Raw genomic sequence first — 7,644 nt, 5'->3', positions numbered from 1 at the left:
AGAAGGGATTTAAATATAAACAAAATATATATATTTATGCACATATTAGGATTTACTACCTGATGAAATGTTGTTTTAAAAACTAACGTTGCAAGTTATTTTTTCATAAAGATGATTGACCTACTTCTTGTTGCTCTACTTTTCAGCTCCAAAATTTGATAATTTCGAATAAATTTCAAAGCATGGGATAGTGTAGAGAAGGTGAATTGTCTAAATTCTTCATTCATCTCCTTAAAGATCAATTGTCTGAAGCATGTACCAGGTGAACTATCTATTTTATTTATTAGAAACGAGTGAGGACGGAAGATAAAAGATTCTCTGCGATAAATAGCATGTGAACAAAAGAAAAAATGTCTCTATGTATAATTTTATTGTGAAGTGTAGATAATTTAAACTTGTGTTATCTTTGACTTTGTGATGAAATTATTAGTAAAATATTTGAAAATTAAAATAGTATTTTAATATTTATGAAACAAATCTTGAATAAACCATTAAAACTAAACAATAGAAAACAATATCTGTTGGCGGGGTTTCGGAACACCACTATATTTTAAGTTGATACTAAATGTTTTTGTTAATAAATTTGCGAAAATTATAATCATGCTTCCATAGTTATTTGTACCCCTATTTTGATGTTCTACTCAAAACACTCATTTTACATGTTTAAAACCAAAATAACCGGCAATCTTCGTGGATGATTTACATAACACATTTAAAAAAAATTATGATTGTACTTGAAAACTCAATTTAAGCTCAAAATGAAAATGTGTTTAGGACAAATTTAAATTGAGTTTTCTAGAACACATAATACATTTGTGTTTCGAAAAACTGAAATTTGAGTTTACTAGAACATATTTGAACATCGTAGGACAAAAGAATTTTCTAATTTAAAAAAAGAATAAAGTCAAGAGCAAATATTTGATTTTTTAGAGGATTTATGGGATAGGGGTAAACTTTTGTAAATCTGATTGCATAGTTATTATGTTTTTTTTTCTTTTCAGTTTAGTCTTGTTTAGGTAGTTATTTTTAGTCTCATGATGTGATTTCCTCTACGAAAACAGGAATACTTTACAATTTTTTGCATCACATAAATTATAATTTCATAGGTTAATTGTATCATTAGTAATACGGCCTTTGATACTCCCAACAATTGTTGTGTTGTTTCCACTAATGGTTAACATGAGTCGTGAGGGACCAAAGGCTGACCCAATATTCTTGATGGACCAAATAAAAAATATATCATGTTTTTGTGGACTCAAATCATATTTAAGCTACGTTATTAAGAATTGTAATTAAAAGTAGTTAGTGGAGGGTGTGAAACAACATACGAGAGTGTTAATGGTCCCACCCATCTATATGTGCATATATGAATTTGTCTTATGTGTGCATAGTCGAATTGTCAAGTTTGATACCTCAATTTCGTTTGTCAATGGTACGCTTCAGCTGATGCTCTCGGGTCTCAATGACAAATTTCCTCTTCTCTTATCTAAAATTTTGTTAGAAATTAGTTGTTTCATGCTGATGATTGATGTAGGTGAGTGGCATGTTTGTGTCAATTTTTATGGGATGTTAATGTTTTTGTTTTGCCTCACTTCAATATATCTTTGTTTTAATTCTGTTTTATTTTGACCGATCCTTATTGAACGGCTTATGAGAAAATACATGAACATAAATTATTTGATGAACCACGCTAGTATATATTTTTAAATCCTCTTGTGAGCACAATTATCATATAGATGAAAAACAACTTTATGTAAGTGACGATTTGTTGCATGATGATCTAAAAAAAATTTATCAGGACCTTCGCTCCCAAAATTAAATAAAATGTTTAATATTTATTTTGCTTAGCACCTTACTTTGATTTCCAAGTCTGCAAATAGTTTCTAATTTGACATACTGTCTGTTTCGGTGCATATGAAAGGGCACGTCTATAATGCTAATTGCTAACAATATGAAGAAAATTAACAGATTAATATTGTCATATTTATTGTTTTTCAATCTATTAATGTTAGAATAAGTCACATGAAATAATCATTAGCTATACAAATCCTAGATTATTAGAATTAGCAATCACATTAAATTGTATTTATTTTAAAATCACAGCTGTTTGTGACATATGGTAGACTAAAAAATTATAATTTTTTTTTGTTAAAGTAGTCTTATGTTCTTTTGTTCTTTACTTTTTCACGAGCAAGTTCTCCTTCCCTAGATGCCCTTTGCAGCAGTACATCCTGCTTACTTTCCAGCGAGACAATCGCTAATCTCCTTCGAAATGGAATTAAAACAAGAATATAAAATAGATACCCGAGCTAGATAGTAGATACATTAGCTCAACCTTATACACCGAAGTATCTAGTTAATTATTTGTTACCGCAATTTCTATACCATGAATGATATTTGATATATAGTGGAATGTAAGAGAGTGCGGTGGTTTGAAATGTAGAAATAAGTTTTGGGTGATGCAAGTTAAATTAGAGATCATGTGTAACCTGTTTTGTCTATTAGCATTCAAAATTTGAAGTAGAGATCCATCAAAACTTGTCCTTTCAAAAAAGAAAATGAAAAAAATTATTTCGTTTTCATTTTTACTTACCTCATCATGTTCACATTATTGGTATAAATACAAAACTATGTGATCTTTTATACTCACGAAAAGATAAATTCTATATTTTTTGATTTGTAAATATATTTTCCATGATGGACATGAATAAGTCAATAGATCTATTGTTATGTATTTGGAGTTTATATTCATTTGAATTTTAAGTTTGTACAGTTATATATTGGATATGCATGTCGTGGATATAAGACGATTAAGAAATCCACTTCCTGTTTGCCTCCTTTTCGATATCAACTTAGTTATGGATTTGTAAGCTTCGCAAGTTTCAAATAAAATTTGTGGGTGAGGTGATTTTAGTTGGATTGATTGTTATTTTATTTTTATCCTACCAATCAATGTGTCCATCAATCATTAATGTGTTGCTTTAGACGATTTTATCTTTAATAATTTCTAATAATTTTTTTTGGAATATTTGTTTTATTTTTCGATCTATCCAGTGTAATTTTCAAATTGAACAATACATTAGATTGGTATCAACCAAACTCATAGTTTTGTGTGATGTTTTTGGTGCTATTATTGAAGAGCTATTATTTACTTAATAATTGAGGTGACGATATGATCTTAGATGTGTTTTTTGTTAACATATTGTATTTGTTATCGAAGATAGATTCTCTTTTCATATGTTTTTTTCGTGGTAATTGAGAATAAAATATCTCTTAAAATAATATTATTTGTTAATTCTTACATGAAAACATATTATTTGTTAATTCTTACATGTCGTCTTCACTGTGCACATATGAGATGTACATTTATTATCTGAGTGAGTCACACGAGGTTTCCCTAAAAACAATGTTTCAGATTCTATAGCTGCAACTTTTTCTTTTGTTTATGTTGTTTCTTCTTATTAGACTTTTAACTATTGCCTTCCTTCTTTTTTTGTTCATTTGGCTGAAATTCTTGATATGCATGTGGAAACAGGACAACAGATCATATTTGCCATGAGGTTAGTTATTTCTTATTTACGTTGAACCATGTTTTTGAGTTTTTGTGTCCATGTTAATTCATCTAAATACAACCCAAATTACATACATGCATGCAAGGTAGAATTGATAGTTTCACCGTAAGTTTTTTTTGTTAGTTTTCCTCGTACTCTCAACTTATGTTATATATTTAACGGTTATCATATGAATTGTATTAATTGTACTAATGTTGACGCAATTTGCATGTTATGCAAATTATAAATGCTTAGAATTTCTAATTGTTTAACTCCATAATATTTTTATCTTACGAGATGACATCAACATTATTTTTTGTACTTCTTTGTAAACACAAGTTTGATGAAAAAAGAAAGAGAAGTTACCATTCTAACAATTTGTTTGAAATAAGATTTATAATTATTGAATAGTTTATTTTATAGACATATCTAAATATTAAAAATGTAAATAGGAATAAAATATCTATTATATTTATTTCATTAATTTTATAAGGTAAATAAGATATGTATTGGGATTTGCTAGATAACTTAGATGATTAGTCGTTCATGAATCATAAAAATAACTATAAAAGGTGTCGGAAAGATTCATCGTCTGTGAACGAAAACAATAGTTTGTGGACTTAGCTAAAGAAAGTTGGTTTATATATATTTCTTTTTTATTTATAGGATTGACTTAAAATTGTTAAAATTTAATAATTTGTAAGTGTAATTTCGATATTGTTCAACATTGAGCTGATGAAATTAATAACATCAAAAAAATTTGTTAAATGCTACAGAAATATGTGAAGAAGTCAGATACAAAAATTATAATTAAACTTTTGAAATACCGAATTGGTAATGAATACCAATAATTCACAACTACCGGAAGTTATTTGCATGAAATTTTTTAAAAATAATTTCAATTTTCATCCAATTTGATATATTTTATTTGACATAATTTAATGTATCACATCATATATATGGTTAGACATATCTACACTTATGTATAAAAGAAGTAAGATTTAGATCGAAATTAATATGAATATTATTTGTTTTGTGCTGTGAATATGAAGTCCACGAATCCTATATTTTATAAGAATACTGTATTGAGATTTGCACTATTACTAATGTAGGATTAATGAATCAATGCAAATATTATTCTTATCAAATGTAGGATCAGTGAATCACTACAATCCAATATACCATTTTTGGATGTTCATAATAGACACGGCACAAAACAAATAATATGGATATAAATTTGTTTAAGTCTTACTTGGGGTATGTCTATAAGATTAGACTATGTCTGACCACATATGATGAGGTACATTAAATCATCGTCATAATAACAATTGTGATATATCAAATTGAATGAAAATTAAAATTATTTTTAAATTTTTTCACGTAGATAAATTCGGATTGTGAATTATTGGTATTCGTTTTGGATTCGGTATTTCAAAAGTTTAATTGTAATCTCTTACACTTAGAGATGACTTCTTCACATGTTTCCTGTACCATTTAACCAAATATTTTTTCTTGATCTTATTAATTTCATCAGCTTTCTGTTGAGCAATATTAAAGTTACACCGGCAAATTATTAAATTTTAAGTCAATCATAAAAAAAAAATATATATATATATATATATAGAGCAACATTTTTCCATTAGTGAAGTCCATTTGTTGTTTTCGTCCACAAGTGAGGAACTTTTTTGCAACAAAGTTATTTTTATAGTTGATGAACGATTCATCATCTAAGTTATACAAATATTTTATTTCTATTTACATTTATAATATTAGATATGCCTATAAAATAAACTACTCAATGACTATAAATCATATTTCAAATTAGTTGTTAGAATAACAATTTCTCATCAAACTTGGTTTTACAATTAAAGACAAAAACAATGTTAATGTCATCTTGCAAGATAAAATGTTATGGAGTTAAGCCGTTACAAATTCAAACGTTTATAATTTACATATGCAAATTGTATCAACATTAATACAATTCATTATATAGTCATTAAACAAATAACATGAAGGATGAAAGTACGAGGAAAACTCAGAATACTTATGAACCTATCAATTCTATTTTGCATGTAATTGTATTTAGATGATTGAACATGGAGACAAAACCCAAAAACATGGTTTAGTACAACTGAGTAATAACTAACATGATAGCCAAGATGATCTATTGTCCTAATTTCATATAATTTCAGCCAAAAAAGAAGAAAGAATACGAGGAAAACTTAGAAAGAATACTTCCAAGCATCGATGAACCTATCAATTCTATTCTACTTTGCAGTGTATTATATGATTGAACGTGGAGTCAAAACCCAAAAACATGGTTTAGTATAACTAACATGATAGCCAAGATGATCTGTTGTCCTAATTTCAGCCAAAAAAGAAGAAACAACTTATACTAAAAGAAAAAAGCTACAGCTAAATGATTCCATAAAAATTGAAACATTGTTTTTAGTGAAACTATATAGTACTCCCTTAGATAATAAATGTACATGTGCACAGGAAAGACATGTAAGAATTACCAAATAATCTCATCTTAAGAGATATTTTACGGTCAATTACCATGAAAAAACACTATGGTAACAAATACAATATGTTAAAAAGAAACACATCTAAGATCAATTAAATAACGACTCTTCAACAATAGCACTAAAAACATCAAACAAAGCCAGGGTTGATATCAATCCATTGTCTTGTTTAATTTGAAAATAACACGGCATAAATCGAAAAAGAAAACAAATATTCCAAAAAAATTGTTAGAGATTATTGAAGATAAATTTGTCAAGCAACACATTGATTGATTGGATAGAAATAAAATAACAACCAATCCAACTAAAAACCCATAAATTTTATTTGAAACTTGCTCTAAGTTTACCCATCGATAACTAAATTGGTATCGGAGGGAGGCAAATCACCCGCTCAGCATGCCTTAACTTAACGGGAAGTGGATTTCTTGAAAAAAATCTTCTTAATGGTCTCGCTAATGTCAATTGCTTCTTTGTTTTGTTGTCAAAATTTCCATGATATAAATACTAATTGCACAAACTTAAAATTCAAATGAATGTAAACCTCTAAGTACATAACAATAGATAGATCTGTTGACTTACCCATGTTCATCGTGGAAATTATGTTTACAAATAAAAAAAAATAAAAATTATGTTTTTGTGGATAAAAAGATCGTATAGTTTTGTATTTATAACCAACAACTTGGGATTAGTGTTACTCTTGTCAAGTTGCACTCTTGTTATACCAAGAATGTGAACATGATGAGATAAAGAAGAATCAAAACGAAACGGTCTTTTTTTATTTTGTTTTCTGAAAGTATAAATTTTGATTGATCCCTGTCTACAAACACATTGAATGCTAGTAGGCATGTATGAATGAGTGAGCTCCAATTTAACTTGCATCACCCAAAACTTAGTTCTATACTTAAAACCACCATCCTCTTACGTTCCACTATATATCAAATATCATTCATCTTATGGAAATCATGGTAACAAATAATTAATTAAATATTTCGGTGTATAAATGTTATATATTCTTGCTTTTATTCCTTTTGGAAAGAGATGATGATGGTTAGCTATTGTCTCGCTAGAAAGTGAGCCGCTGGTGAGGTACAGGTGAGGTACAACTATTGATGCAAAGGACAGCGAGAGAAGGAGAGAATGGCGTTGTGGAAAAGAAGAATAGTGAATAAGACTATTTTAATAATAAATTTTTTATAATTTTTTAGTCACCATGATGTATTTTTAAGATAAATACATTTTAATGTGATTGCCAATTCTAGTCCTAATTAGCACCTAAAGGATTAGCCAATAAGTGACTAATTCTAACATCAACTGAAAAACAATAAATATGGTAATGTCATTAAGGTCTGTTTATTTTCTTCATGTTGCTAGGATAAGCATTATAGTCATGGTTCCATATGCACCGCCGAGACGGTATGTGAACTTAGAAACTATTTCCAAACTTGGAAATCAAATAAAAGTGCTAGCAAAATAAGTAATAAACATTTTATTTAAACCTGCGAGCAAAGGTCCCTAATAAATTTCTTTAGATCGTCAAGCAACAAATCGTCACTTAGATAAAGTTGTTT

The 7,644-nt window shown here is 28.2% G+C and overlaps 1 long non-coding RNA gene across 2 annotated transcripts; it reads left to right on the top strand.

Moving 5' to 3' along the window:
• On the top strand, positions 1-7,438 carry LOC113787782 (uncharacterized). 2 transcript variants are annotated; one of them, XR_012161363.1, is made up of 3 exons: positions 41-262; positions 3,536-3,560; positions 5,744-7,438. It is a non-coding gene; the product is annotated as an uncharacterized lncRNA (long non-coding RNA). The 2 variants fall into 2 exon arrangements; XR_003474292.2 differs by having other exon boundaries at positions 1-3,560.
• The last annotated feature ends 206 nt before the right edge of the window (positions 7,439-7,644 follow it).

This window comes from Cicer arietinum, chromosome 7, assembly GCF_000331145.2.
Source record: "Cicer arietinum cultivar CDC Frontier isolate Library 1 chromosome 7, Cicar.CDCFrontier_v2.0, whole genome shotgun sequence".
NCBI classification, from domain to species: domain Eukaryota; kingdom Viridiplantae; phylum Streptophyta; class Magnoliopsida; order Fabales; family Fabaceae; genus Cicer; species Cicer arietinum.
Note: the sequence above shows the minus strand (reverse complement) of the source record. Positions and strands in the feature narration are given on the sequence as shown.